Source organism: Magnolia sinica, chromosome 5, assembly GCF_029962835.1.
Source record: "Magnolia sinica isolate HGM2019 chromosome 5, MsV1, whole genome shotgun sequence".
Taxonomy (NCBI): Eukaryota; Viridiplantae; Streptophyta; class Magnoliopsida; order Magnoliales; family Magnoliaceae; genus Magnolia; species Magnolia sinica.
Genome location: NC_080577.1, coordinates 69,753,502 through 69,768,252, shown reverse-complemented (window position 1 = coordinate 69,768,252; position 14,751 = coordinate 69,753,502). Strand labels below are relative to the sequence as shown.

Genomic DNA, 14,751 nt, shown 5'->3' with positions numbered 1-14,751 from the left:
GAGAGGCTTGCTTAAAAGAAAATCCATTGCAAGACATGCTATGACATGGCCACAAATACTACCAAATCCTAATTATGTATTGGAGATCTCTAATACATAACTACTTTTAGCATGTACTCATTATGCATAACTATATAGTTACTGTTAACTAAGATGATATGAACCCATTTTTAGGCATCTACCAAATAGGGCCTGAAGATTTTATGGATAGGATCTTACAATCTAAAAGAGTATTCGGTCTTATCACATCTTCATCGATTCTCATAATATCAATGATCTGGATCAATGAACCATGGGCTCCACTTGTACGAAGTGGCTGCTTCGAAACAATATTGATGGACTGATGCATTAGAATACTAATAATTGGTATGACAACACTGAACTAGAAGGCCTTGTTGCATCTATTTTATATTAGTTGGGCTTGTGTTCATCACATTGTGGCTGCAGTTTTGCACTTGGGTTTTGTGATGTTGGTTTTTAGGTTTTTGGAAGTAATGTTTCTATTCCTTGAGACATGTTTTTCCTTTTTGATTAACTGATTTTTTGCTCATATCTCATTCTTTTCAACAATTTGAGGTAATGTTCAAATAACTACTGAGGAGGCCTAACTGACATTGAGCAGATTAAAGTGGCTTGTTCTTATCTTTTAGGAAAAAAAAAAAAGTGGGTTGTTTTTTGAGAGGAAACAAGTGATGCTTCATTTTAACTTATCAACTTTAGCTGAACAAATGTTGCAAATTTTCTTCAGGTTTTCTCTCTGTTAACCCTCTACTTTGATTCTATTCAATTCCTCACCTATATCCCTTCTTTCAAGTTATACCATATGATTGTTGCATTCCAAGAAATCTTGATTGACTTCTATTACTGAACAACAGCTTGGGGGCGGGGAATTCCAGTAATGTTGTTACTATTAATGCACACAGCTGCATAGTCGACGAAATTCAAAATTGGTCCGCTCATTACTGGCCCTATCTTGTGAATAGATTTTGTAATCCTATTAACTATAGTAAGCATTTTCAGTACTATTTGTTGTGCACTCTCCTTTAATTAATACAATTTTCCCTTTTACTATTGCAGGTTTCCAGTCGGACTAGTTTTTAAGATATATATGCCCTTCTAAACTTGTCATCTGATCAGGTGATTACTCATCTCTCTCTTCTCCTTAATTGTCTAACGAATAGTAATTAGATGAGACACTTGGTTGATTGTAGAAATTCTTACGGAAAAAAAGAGAGTGGGAGGGAGGCTTTAACCGAGGATATGGTCCATGAACACCAGGAAAAAAATGTATTTAAGATTTTGCTTCTTTGTAGTTGGGCTCTCGGCACAGTCCTTGGTGATATGATCCAGACCACATTTGAAGCAACCTCTGCCTGTGTCTAGAGTACAAAGTTAGTGACATTACGTGAACTCCTTTCCTTAAGTGAATTTTATTTAGATCAATGGAATTGACTATGAAGGGGGAAGATGAGTCCCAGTAGTGAATTATCCTCTCATCATTCCGCTCAACTAACTTGGGAAAAGGAAATGTTCAATTTCTATGATGGAAAAAAAGTCAAACAACAAGTAGAGGCAATGGATCATCTTTTCACTGGAGCATAATTTCTGGTAGTTCAGGTTGTTTTCAGGTTGTACAATTACCGGCAAATTATATTGCAAAGGAACTATGTGAAATTCTTGGTAGTTTTCACTTGTCCTTTACTTTGCATTGTGACAAAAAAAAAAGTTTGTTTGACTATCAGGTAGGCCACATGTACAAAAAAAGGATGGTATAGAAAGAGCTTGCAAGTTTTTTAAGATGGTCCATTTGTTTTCTTACAAGTGTCCTATGATTAAATAACCTGATTTTTTGGCCAAATTATCTACTGCTAGGTAGTTCCCACCTGATACACGATTTGAATGTCTAATTAACATGGGAAGGTGGCACTTGTCGATGCACGTGGAGGGGCATGCTTGTGGAGCTATATATCTCTTTGGAGAAATGCAACAAGAAAGGGTTAAAGAGGATGAATATAGAAAATAAGACATGTCCGGTAATCTATTTATGATTCTTACTGTTTGATTATGGACTGCTATGGTCTATCCTCACGGTGGCCTGTCAGAAGGATGGTGTAGGTCCCTAGTTCAAAAACTTGAAACTTCGAACTTGATGTTCAGTAGGTCATGTTTTATACCCACTTTGCCCATCCATTACACTAACTAATGTTAGGACATGAACCAAAAATTGTTTGCTAGAAGATAACTTCCGTGATTTTGAGAAAATGGCAAATAATATGTTTGCTAGAAGATACTCTAGTTGTGGATGTCTTCCTGCAAGGTACCTTGGAAGAACAATTTTGGCATGAAATAGCTTGTGGAAAGACAAAACTGTTGACAATCCATGGTGCCTTTACTTCTCAAGATGGTGAACCTATTGGCAATTCGTGCTTGTATTAATCAAAAGCAAAATGTTGATCCCATTGTTCAGAAGGTAATATTTCTCATCCATTGTCATGTACATTTAAGCAAACCAGTTTTCATCTAATTTCAGTGAATTCATTTTTTTTTTCATTGAATTTTACCGTTATTCTAAGGATAAATTAGTACACCTGATTTTTTTAACTCCTCGGTTATGTATATCTGAGGTTTGAGTACTTTTTTTTTGTTAGCTTGTTAGTACACCCAATTGTCAGTTCACACTTCACTGTTAGCCACCCCCACTAGGGATCGATACTAAGACCTCAGTGTTGAAACGAGGTATCCTTCACTCAATCTACCACTTGAACTATGGATCAGGGTGTGACATTTGAGTACTTTAGAACTGTCAAAAAGAACAGAGCTGACATTGAACAGTTGCGATTTTAGTGTCAATATTGGTATGCATTGCTTATAACCTTTTATAACTCCAAAATCACCCTAATGAATTAAAAAAGAAGAAGAAAAAACAACTAATGCTTTGAGGCAATGAGAGTTGCAAGATTGCCTAAAAATCTTAGAACTTTCTCTCCTATTGATGGGATTAGTTCACTCTAACATGAAAAGTCCCATTTTGTTAAAAAATTATTATTCTTAAAAACAGTATAATGGGACAATCACACTCTAAAATCCAAAAGCATTGTAATTTGCAAGTCATAATTCTTTGGTAGAGTGAAATTTGGTGCAAGAAACACCCTCTAAAGCAAGTGCAAAAATTTGTAGACAATATGCTGATAATTAATATGCTGGCGAGGTTGATGTTTGTGGATCTGAGTGATCTCAACTTGGAGATATTGGTTTCTTTAACTGTCAGTCATAATCAGCAAATGAAATAAAAGAAAAGGAAAAAGGAAATTGCAAATGTGTTCACTTCTCATATTTTGTCTGAATGATCTTCGAGTTTCCTAAGCTAATGTAGGAGTCTCTTGCTGAAGTTATGCGTGGTGTTCTACCCACGTGCTTAGAGCTTGCAACTCATACACCTTGTCAATGTCCATAAAGGAACATGTACCTTAATTGGTCATGTTGAGGTGGTGAGAAGTGGTATGAAGGCTTGTTTGCTTTCCAAGGATTAGGCCTTAGGCAGGATCAGTAGGCGAAAAAGGGTTTGTTAGTGCAACCGACCCCAAATAGCTGGGAGAAGGCTATGATGATGATGAGGATATTAGATGTTTGAGTCTGATTTAGATGTTAAGGTATCTCACAGTATCAGATCATATTACTTAAGTTTTCAAACAAGAGCAAATTGATGTAGTGCAAATTTCACAAAACATGAAGAAAACCTGGAATGAATCAACTAAATGAACGGGTGAAAGTTCTCCACTAGCCTTGAATTTGATGAAGGCATGTTTTGATAGCTTCTCCTTGCTCATGGATAGTTCCATGGCTTTTGATGACTATTGACTTATAACTTCAACTGCTCTGTTATGCCAAAGGCAAGACACTTTTCGGTTGAGTGTCCATAGACATCCATGTAAAATGGACCTCCACAGTTTAAATGAATATTTTTCTGGTGCTGTTGGATGCATGTTATGAACATATGGCCACAAGTTTTTTAGTAATAAGTCCTTAGTCGGTTTTTTTTTTTTCGTTGTTGCTATTATTCATATAATATTTCTAGCCTTGTGGATCTAATGTATGGATTTGTCAGTTGATCAAGTTCTGAGTCTGACAGATTATTTCTGCATTTGGCATTGAGACACAAGTTTTGAGCCTAAGTTACATATCATTATGGTTTGTTTTAGCATCAAACAGTGTGAGAACCCAAAATTTTCTTACAGGCTGATTCTTTGATAAAGGAAGAGGTTCAATTTCTTCGTGTGGTGATGGGGCATGAGGATGAATCTCTTGATGAATTTATTAAAGCATGCAATGCATGCCAAGAAGATCTGATATACTTCCCGGCTCGTAATGCTTAGGGTCTTACCAGCATTGCCAACAATAGTGACAAACTTGTGGCCTTGCAAAACAAATTTGAGAATGTGAAGAAGAGAATGGATGATGAGGCCAAGAAGGCCATGTGGCTTGAGCAGAAGATAAAATTTCTTACTCAAGGATATCAGGTATAGCGAGAAGTGCTTGTCAAATGTCATGGTAGCCATATGCCATTACCACCATCCTATTTTTGGATCAGATGCTGGTGAATCATATGGCCTTACTTGTACTGTATTCCCAATATATTTCATTTTCTTCCCTGGGACTGGAGTTGCATATCATTTGGCAATTTGAAACCTAGGGATTAATGATAGGCAAAACATAGAGAATTTTTATTTTATTTTCTGCTATCTTTTTTGTATAGATGGTTCATGTGTACAAGTTCTGAATCCAATTATCCAATAGGCCGTCCCTTGGATTAGCCATTTCTCAAAATGCAAACTGATTGGACAATCGACAATGCTGACTGTTGGATTGGAGGACATTTCAGGAAGAAAAAGATGGGTGGTCGAAACACTTCGATTGACCTTTTATATAATCATCCATTTTCTTTCCCCAATGTTTCTCCAATAGAATGGTTGGGATCGTGTGAACGCTGTTTATCTTTTGGGGCATGGCCCATCCAAGGTAAAGCCGATGTGATGATTAGTTTGGATCTTGTACATATTCCGCAGGTTTGAAAATTGAGTCACTTCAGCAAAAAAAGTGACAAACAATAGACCTTAATGATGGTTAGTTTTCCTCATTTTAGAATTGTAACACCCCACACTTTCTGTACTCGAGTGTTACCATGAATTTAACCTATTATGTACACATATACGACACCTATGTAGCCAACCAAACCCAACATCCATCCTCCAATATGAATCAAACCAATTAAGAATGATCTCCATCCATAAATCAAGTCATCCGACCATTGATCATGTGGTCTGTATGCGTACTTTCCCTTAACTAAATTGGTGAATAACTCTTTATCTATAATGAGTTAGATGTAAGTCCTTTTGTAAGAATTGTTTTGAAGTGGGCATAGACCCCCAAATTCTAGATCACATAGTTCTTATGATCCGTTTCATGTGAAATTTTGTATCAAGCCTAATTGTCATAAATTAACCATACATGTCGAATTTTAGCACTTAGATCGTGGTAAATCAGCTACTTGGCCTCTACATCCATCCGTACACTTATTAAATCGAGATTTTGACCCGTTCATCTTGTTCACCCCACATGAATATGCTTAACTCACCATTAGAATTACAATCCGAGAAACTTACACACGTGAACAAGTTACTCGAATCTAACAGTATACGTGTCATACCCCTAATCACTCCAGAAACACACCTTATGACCATCCATTTACGAAATTGACCGTACATCCATTGACATACATGGCCAGTGCTAACCATCAAGTTTCCTTATTATTAACAAGTCATCTGACCATCCATCATGTTTGAATCCACCAAACGGGCCATGTAAACATCATGGCAAACCGATCATCATGAAGATCTTAGGATTTAGGTCCAAACTACCCGGTAACTTGTCAATCAGAGAAGTACAAATATTATTTTAGAATTTTAAAATATATTAGCTATTAAAAGAGAATCTTAGTCATCCTTAAGAGATTAGGGCTCAAATTTGGGCGACGGAAAGAGCGTGAAAATTAAAGATTACCTGTCAAATTTCATCACATTTGGACGGTAGACTCATGAGTTACGGACGACATAAGTTTTAAAAAGGAAAATGGGTAGAATTGTTAGTAAGACCACGTGCATGACACTGTTGACTAGAGTTACAATTTAAGTTTTAACGATGAGTATTCTCGTTACTCGGTGGGACCATGCAGTCCACTTGATTGACTAAACTACTCCATTTTCGACAGATTGTCCTAAATTGATTGATTGACTAAACTACTCCATTTTCGGTAGAGTGTCCTAAATTGATGTAAAAAACCGGATAGACGGAATGGATCCCTTGAAAAGACATCATGAGGGACCCCACTTGATGCCATAGCTAATACGTAAGTGTTTGGACAGAGACTAATGAGCATTTGTAAGATGAACTGATCAAATGTGTTGTTGCCCATTTGGAACTTAGTATTACCCTATATTGAGGTCCCTAAGATCCTTTTTCAACCGTTGGTGTTCAACTTTGAGGTGATCTGACCAACAAACAAGCTAGAATATGCAATTAGAGCTAAAAATAAGTGAAAATTGGGAGTATGGCCCACCTAGACCTTGGATCTGCCCCATCTTTGGTCAAGGACTGTGATGAGGCCTCCAAAGTAGAATTGATGGAGTGGATTTCCCACAAACGTCAGGATGGACCCCACATGAATGTTGCATGTGCACCAGGAATGTTGCACTCGTTGTGCACCAATCCAAGGAGGCTCGGTTAGACGCCTCTGACCGTGTCTCTCTAAAAAAAAGAGAGATTTTCCTCTCTCTCCAGAATGGCAGCGGACGAGCAGGCGTCTTCCATTCTTGATCCATGGCCCACCATCATCAGCTACATAGATGATCAGAGCCATCCATCGGGTGAGACACTTAGTTCTGACCAAACCCTGGGTGGTTTCACCCATTGAAATGCACCCGCGTGCACACAATCATTGCGGAGAATAGGCCCTACAAACACAAACATTCTGAAAATGGAACCTGTTCTTGCTGCCAAGCTGGCGATCCATACAGGCTCCTCTTCTTGCATCTCCACCGTTCAAACCGGAGAGATCCTAGCCATCCTAGCTAGGTCTTTAGAAAAGAAAAGGGGTTGAGAGAGAGAGAGAGAGCCGGCCGTTTTCCTCTTTCTCTGAAACCACGAACTAAACCCACTTCAAGCTTCGATCCCTCCATTCCAGGAGCTCCCCATGACTAAACCTAAGCATCCTAAAGAATCAGATCCTAAGAATGTGCCCCCGTTCGCAACCTGCCATGAGAGCCACTTCTTCTTCCTCATTTAGAGTTGAGCCGCACCACACCGAGTCGCATCGATTCATGACAAGTTTCGCTTGGGTTGGAGTTACTTCTAGCCAGAAAAGAAGAAGAAGAAAGGAAACAGGAAGGAAAGAGAAGAAGAGAGAAAGAGAAGGGGGTGTGCGGCTGTGGTCAAGTTGGGCGAGTCGTCGACTCGCTGGTGCGAGTACCGGTCGGGTCTTGGTCCAGCGATCTCACTGGACATGCCAAAAAGAAAGGAGAGAGGAAGAACAGAGGAGAAAGGAAGAAAGGAAGAAGGAAAGAGGAAAGAAAAGAGAGAGAGGAGGTCGAGTTGACTCGGCTGACGCTGAGTCCAGTTGAGTCAGGTTGAAAGTGGGCCTGGTCTAAGCCTGGCTGGGATTCCAGCAAGGATAAAAAATAAGAAAAGAAAGAAAAAGAGAAGAAAGAGAGAAAAAGGGAGAGAGAGAAAGGAAGGAAGAGGAAGGAGAGAGATTTGGGATTTTGGGTTGCACCCGCCGAGTCAACTCGGTGGAGTTGGGCTGAGTGTGGGCCTGACCTACTCTAAGCCTTGCAGTTGCCAAGCAACATAAATACAAGGTTTGACTCGATCGAGCTGCACGTGGAGTTGAGTCAGCTTAGATGCGTCAAGTCGAGCTACCATGTCAATTGCTGTAAGCCAGTTTTCTCTCCCAAAGTTAATCATTTGCTTTATCATTATAATTAGTGATATTATAGCTATTTTGATTATTAATTTTGTTTAGCCATTAACAAGTTATGTATGCTAATATTAATTTTTATAAGCATTTTACGACCATTAGATATTAAATATTAGCATTTACCTACCATTCATAGACATTATCACTTGTAATAGACCACACCATTCATTACCATTATGATGACTATTTTTGCTACATTAGCTAATATGAATTATAACACTAATGTTGACAATTATTATTAAATTAACATTGTTACCATTTCCATCATTATTAGGATTGTTAAATATTAGGATGCATAACCATTAGTAAGTTATCTATCCTAATAATAGTTATCATATACAAGAAATTAAAATGATGTCATTATTAAATACTAATGTATTGTCTTATCATAAATAGTAGACCATAATATTAATTACCATCATAATGATTATTAACAAATATTAACCATAACACTAATGTTAGTAAATATTTTATAATTATTAAATTAACACTAAAATCAATTGCACACCAACTAGGGTTCAAACCCTAAAAATCTTAACCTAGATATAGAACCTAAGGATGAAACCCTAAATCTAAGTAGTCTATACCTTAGGTTGGGACTTTAAACCATAAATAGTATGTTAATCTTGGTTCTAACCGTGGAATTTTACAATGTATGGTAGGATTTGGTTCTAATGACACCTGTGTTCCCTAGCGACACTAATGGGCGACTCGACACGTAAGGTGAGGACTCACCCTTTGAGCTTCCCACTTAATTTCATTAATCTGGATATAGATGATGGCATGATTCCTCTAATTGAATTACTTACCTTACTATTGAATATGCTAAATTGTTGTGTTAGATGATAGACATCTCTCTTTAATTAAAACATGCATAAATGATTTGATGATAACATGCTATCTTTAGTCGTTCATTGTTAATTAATTGTATATCTGTCGTTTGTGATTGAGTGATGTAATGAATGAGACCTGTCATGAACACACCATCTTACGGTCCATATTTGACTTACGCGACTTAGAACGTGCATATGCCTTACATGTCTTCGACCTCATATTTACCCTACGTGGCTTGGATCATTTCTTTGCCCTTCGTGGCTTTGATGGGTCGTTGGTGCTCTTTTGTGACTTGATGGTTATATTGACATATCTTGTTGATTTCCTAGCCATCTTGTGGTGTTCAGTCGTACCATGATTTCTGGGTGGAGTGGTGTTCGCTTAGCGATTTCCTAGCCATCTTGTGGTGTTCACGTACGATATGATTTTCGAGTGGTTTAGAATTCCTATGTTGTTTATCTCTTCATTTTGCGGTGTTCAGTCGTACCATGATTTTCGGGTGGAGCGAGTGTTCGCATAGCGATTTCCTAGCCATCTTGCGGTGTTCACGTACGATATGATTTCCGAGTGAAGTGGATGTTTGTATGTTGGTTTTCTAGCCATCCTATGGTGTTCAGTCGTACCATGATTTCTGGGCAGAGCTGAAGTTCGCTTATCGATTTTCTAGCCATCTTGCGGTGTTCACGTACGACATGATTTCCGGATGGTTTAGAGTTTGTATGTTGATGGTCTCTTCACCTTGTGGAGTTCAGTCGTACCATAATTTTTGAGTGGAGCTGAAGTTCGTTTATCAATTTTCTAGCCATCTTACGGAGTTCACATACAATAGGCTTCTCGGGTGAAGTAGAGGTTTAAAGGTTGGTTTTCTATTTACCTTATGAATTTCACTTGTACCATGATTTCCAGGTGGAGCTGAAGTTCGCCTATCGATTTTCTAGCCATCTTACGGAGTTCACGTGCAATGTGATTTCGGGTGCAATAGAAGGTCGTATGATTGAGTATTTGATTTTTTGGATATATTCCTTTATATTATGGTTGCTATTATATTTTGCTTATAATGAGATTCTATTGATTTGCTAAGTTTTTGAATATATGTTCATGATTATGAAGTGCCCTGTTTAATATATCCATTTTCATGACTTGCGATCTATATTGGATTATGAATGATGAGTGTGTAATCTTGGAGGGTGCTCCTCACTGCGATAGCCATTGACGCTATCAAACCGTAATCAAACCGTAATAGTTGATGCAGGTGTAGAGCGAGCCAATGCTGTTCACTGAGTGCTAGGGCAGATCGGGTAGCTGGGGAGCTAGACAGGGTCCGTGTGGCCCATATAGAGCTCCATCATTAAATGATACATTTTTTCCTGTTTAATGAACTTTGTATTTGAAATTGTATAAGTCCTGTATGGGTGCTACATTTGAAAATTTGAAATGATCAGAATGTTTTTTATTCATTGCATGGTTTACTTTAGCTTTGTTGCTGTTAACTCTGATTAATGGCAAACGGTTCAAATTTACACTGGATTTTATAAGCTAACACTCGGGTTTTTGGTAAACGGGTCATATACTCGGGTCCTGAAAACACAGGGCGTTACAAGAATCCTAAAGCTTCCAGTTGACTGATAGTTGCATATCATTTGAATTTGCAGATGTGGGCAGGAAAGTTATGGTCACAAATAGAGGCCACCTACAAGCAGATGGACACTGGTAGAATAGAACTCGAGTGTTTTCAAAGTGGAATTTGCTTTGCTGTGGTAATCAGCTCCCACTGTTATTAAGAACCAAACACAGTAGTTGTCAAACAGCCTTATTTATTTGTAGACAATTGCTAATGCTCTAAACTAATTTATTAAGCCTTTTGGAAAACAGAAACAGATCTTGGCAGCAATTTCAAGAGAGAATTTGTTGATTTGGCAGCTACCACAGTTTTAGCAAATCATCACCTCCATAAATCCATGGATTTGTCCCCCAAAAAAAAAAAATAAAAATAAAATAAAAATAAAAATGAAAAAAAAAAAACCAAAAGTTATTATTTACTTAATCCACATATTCTCTCAAAAGAAATAAATGGACTTTAGGACTTGCAAAATCCAAATTCCAAGATCCACATTCCCATTTCCTTAATCACAAGCAGCTTTTAAAGGAAATCACAATCTAATCATTTTAGTCCTTTGATAAAACTGCAAGTTCTCAATAAGGCCTGGGGATATTGTAGCTAAAGGAACTGTTTTGAGCATGGATCCACTGACAAAAGTAGGGGGGCAACTTCTGTGAAAATTGGCTCCCATTCTATATCAACTTACCTATTTCAATGTCTATCCCCTCCTATCCTTTGATTTTCTGTCACAAAATAGTTTTCTTTGTGTTGTTGTCATACCCTTCACTGGTTCGTCTACTTAAGCATTCTGCCAATGCTCCAGAACTTACAAAATCTCCCTGATCATGATACTGAATCCCTTGTTTCAATTCATAAATATGATACATATTTTAATGAGAGAGATAAAATCAGCACTATTTTTGATGTTGAGCTCTCAACATTCACTATGATCCTCTTATGTGCAATTTAATTTCCAATTTCACTTCCTATGTTAGGTATCTACAATTTACTATTTGTCTATCATTATTTTCTATTAATTGAGTATATGCCATAATCATTAAGAAATCTATTATGTCATCTTTGCTTCCATCATCGATAGTTAATCAGGCCCTTTAATTTTCAAATCTGTCCAACTTCTGTCATTATCATTCTTCACATTTGGACTTTCTGGGTCTTCTTTATGCTCTTCTGATAATGTTGTTCAAATCCTATTTCTTATTTTTGTGTTTCTTTTGTTCTTTTATGTAGGGCATACCTCTATCACTCAATTATTTGTTTATTGCACCTAATGAAATGTAGGAAGTGGAGAAAAACCATTCATGATTTTGGAATTTTAGGAGTAGGTGTTTGCTTTTTTAACCTCCGGCTTTTCCTCGTGTCTCAATTTGTAAATTTTCTATTCATTATGTAACCTTTCATTCCCAGGATGCCTGTAAATGGGGCTGGTTGTAAATGACTTACAGGTTGTGTTTGAATGCTAATTTAAGCCCGTAAAGGTCTTCTGTTCTAGAAGATTCAGCCTAGCAGAATTTTTAATTGTTTCTTTTCTTTTCTTTTACATTCTTAGGCATTGATTGATATTCACGAAGGTCTTGATTACATACCTTGTTCAGAATTTTAATTTTCAATTTCATAAGGTTTTCTGCAGAATTTTAATTTTCAATTTATAGCTTTTGTTTCTTTGACAGAGGTCTTAATTATATAAATTCAAGTATGATACATAGAAAATGAGAGGTCTTGATTACTTTCGTTTCTTTATCATGTTTTTTTTTCCTCTTCTTGATGTGTGTTTTATTATTCTTTTCATTGCCTGTATCAGGTGGAACTCACTGTTACTTACAATGAGCACAGGCCGAGAAAACTTCCCCCAGATTTCTCATCTCTACTTTTACATGGACGGATAGTTTACATTGGCATGCCTATAAGTGTTTTAAAATTTCATTTGCTTGGAATTTTTTGGCTAAGTCATTCCAGCCGACATTTAACATAATCAAAATTGATTGTGAATGTTTAATCAGTTATGAAAAAATCGTTAGTTCCAGGCTTCCAGCAATGCTTTCCTTTTGCTTTAAGAAGTTTGCTTTTTCTCTTGAGGATAGTTTCTGATTAGCCATAAATTGGATACCTTTGAATTTATCATGCTTCTTTTTTCCCACCTTGCTATCCTTCATAAACAGTTAAAAACATTTGCAGGTGTTTTTTTTTTTTTTTTTTTTAAAGTTGGTAATGGGTGTAACATGTTACTATCTTACTGCTAGTAGAAGACAACTATATTCATGGAAACTTTTTTGGAAGTGGTCTACTATCTTAGTGTTAGTTGTTAATACTTGTAAAACCATGTTGTTGTTGTTATTGCTTTTTTTTTTTTTTTTCTTGTAGAATCATACATACGAATTTTGCCATGAAATGCCGATATTTACCGGCGTTTCTTACAAAAAAAATTTTCTTGTAGAATTATGCACGTGTTAAGCTTTTCCGGCATTTCTTACAAAATTTACCTATATTTCTCATATCCTTTAGCGGCATTTTTATAGTTTCTAGTGGCGTTTCTCATAGCTAACCAGCGTTTTTTAGTTTTTATCGGCATTTCTCATTAGCTGATACCGGCGTTTTTTACAATTTTTAGCGGCGCTTCGTACAGTTTTTAACGACGCTTTTACAATTTTTACCAACGCTTTCATAGTTTTTACTGGCAATCACCAGAAGTGCCGGTAAAGGATAATAAGCCCCAGTAAAAGCCCCTATTTTTGCGGCGGTCATAAAAAATGCCGATAAAAATGTGCGACCACCAGTAAAAGATATAGTGAGGCCCCCTTTTTGCGGCATGTGTCCGACCGCTAGTAATTCTTATACCGATGGTTTTTGGGACTTTTAGGGGTGGTTTGGGCCACCGGTAAAACATATTTTTCTTTTAATGATAACAACGAAATTGTAGCACATACTTGAATTGAAACAACCACACGTGTATCCTAATCACATGTTTGTTCATCAATTTCAGATGAATATAACTTTTGATGTACCTGCATCTAAGCAAATAACTACCATTAATAACTTAACGATTTAATAAAGATAACATACTAAAAGCAAGAAATATGCAGATGGTCGGATCATCGACAACTGCAGCATCCAAAACATACTCAAACTAGTCTTCTAAGTGCTTAAGAAGCACGCATAATTTGCAACCCTAAATATAAAAAATAAAAAAAATTATACAAAAAAAGAGAGGAAAGTTTCATCAAAGTCCTGATAGTGTGATTTAAAGCCAGTCCACTTTCAGAGTGGGCCAATGCGGTCGAGGAGAAGTTTCAGAATCCATTGCTTCCTCCTCTTGTGCCCCACTTTCATGAAGAACCCTACAGTAACTATATTTGCCTGTAACGCCCTAGCAGCCCAAAGTTACTTTTCAAGGCTAAGTCCGTCCACCTCTTCTAGAATGCCCAACATTCTTTGAAGTTGGGTCATACTTTTACCCTGTTCCACTGTAATAGTTGGGGTCTTGACTGTCTCAGCCATCTCTCTCACCTTATCACCAATGTAGCCACTTGGTTTTCCCTTTCTCTATCGGGTCATGTCATTAGCGGTGGAACGGATGTTTCTAGACCCTTTCGAGGTCTCCATAGGGCCTTTGTTATACCTTGTTGACCTCTACTGTGATCCCTCGTTCACACGAAGGGCGGAACCATTTTTGTGTCCATCATCATCGTCTGGCAATGGACGAATAGTTTCAGACCCATTTTCATCAGACTCTTCATCGGAATCGAGCTCATTTCATGGGCGGCGTCTACTGGAAAGTGGTGACGAGTAGGCAGTACTGGCAAATGACCCATAGGTGCATTCATTGACAAACATAAAGGCCAGGTCATCATATCAATCGATATGCTTCCTACGAACTCGTTCAAACATATGGGTGAGACTGCGGATATTGATAGTTAGAACTCAATTAATACAGGATGATTTTAATAACAAATAATGAACTAAATTGGTCCAAGTTTTAGGGGTGTTCCTTATCACAATGTAACCATCTCAAACATTGTCTGAAGCAATAACCATTTTTTCATCGGGGTCTCATCCAAACCCACTTACATTCAGCATGTCTTTGATTGCCTAATAAAATCTTTTTAAGGTACGCAAATGGTTTGAAATATGTTTATTCTCCAATTCAATTCCACATCTATCTTGAATTTATGTGATCGTTACCTTATAAGCTTCTGGTTTAAAGCCAATGTCACTCTTAAGTCCAAGATTAACCTGCTCCACTAATGCATCAACCAATGTATTGTCCATTGGA

At 37.3% G+C, this 14,751-nt stretch overlaps 1 long non-coding RNA gene across 3 annotated transcripts; it reads left to right on the top strand.

The window, feature by feature from the left end:
- The first annotated feature begins 496 nt into the window (after window positions 1-496).
- On the top strand, window positions 497-10,852 carry LOC131246130 (uncharacterized). Of its 3 annotated transcripts, none has more exons than XR_009171199.1 (3): window positions 497-1,137; window positions 1,873-2,033; window positions 10,516-10,852. It is a non-coding gene; the product is annotated as an uncharacterized LOC131246130 (long non-coding RNA). The 3 variants fall into 3 exon arrangements; XR_009171197.1 differs by lacking the exon at window positions 10,516-10,852 and adding an exon at window positions 4,236-4,636 and having other exon boundaries at window positions 500-1,137; XR_009171198.1 differs by lacking the exons at window positions 497-1,137; window positions 10,516-10,852 and adding exons at window positions 1,567-1,742; window positions 4,236-4,637.
- Window positions 10,853-14,751: the final 3,899 nt, after the last annotated feature.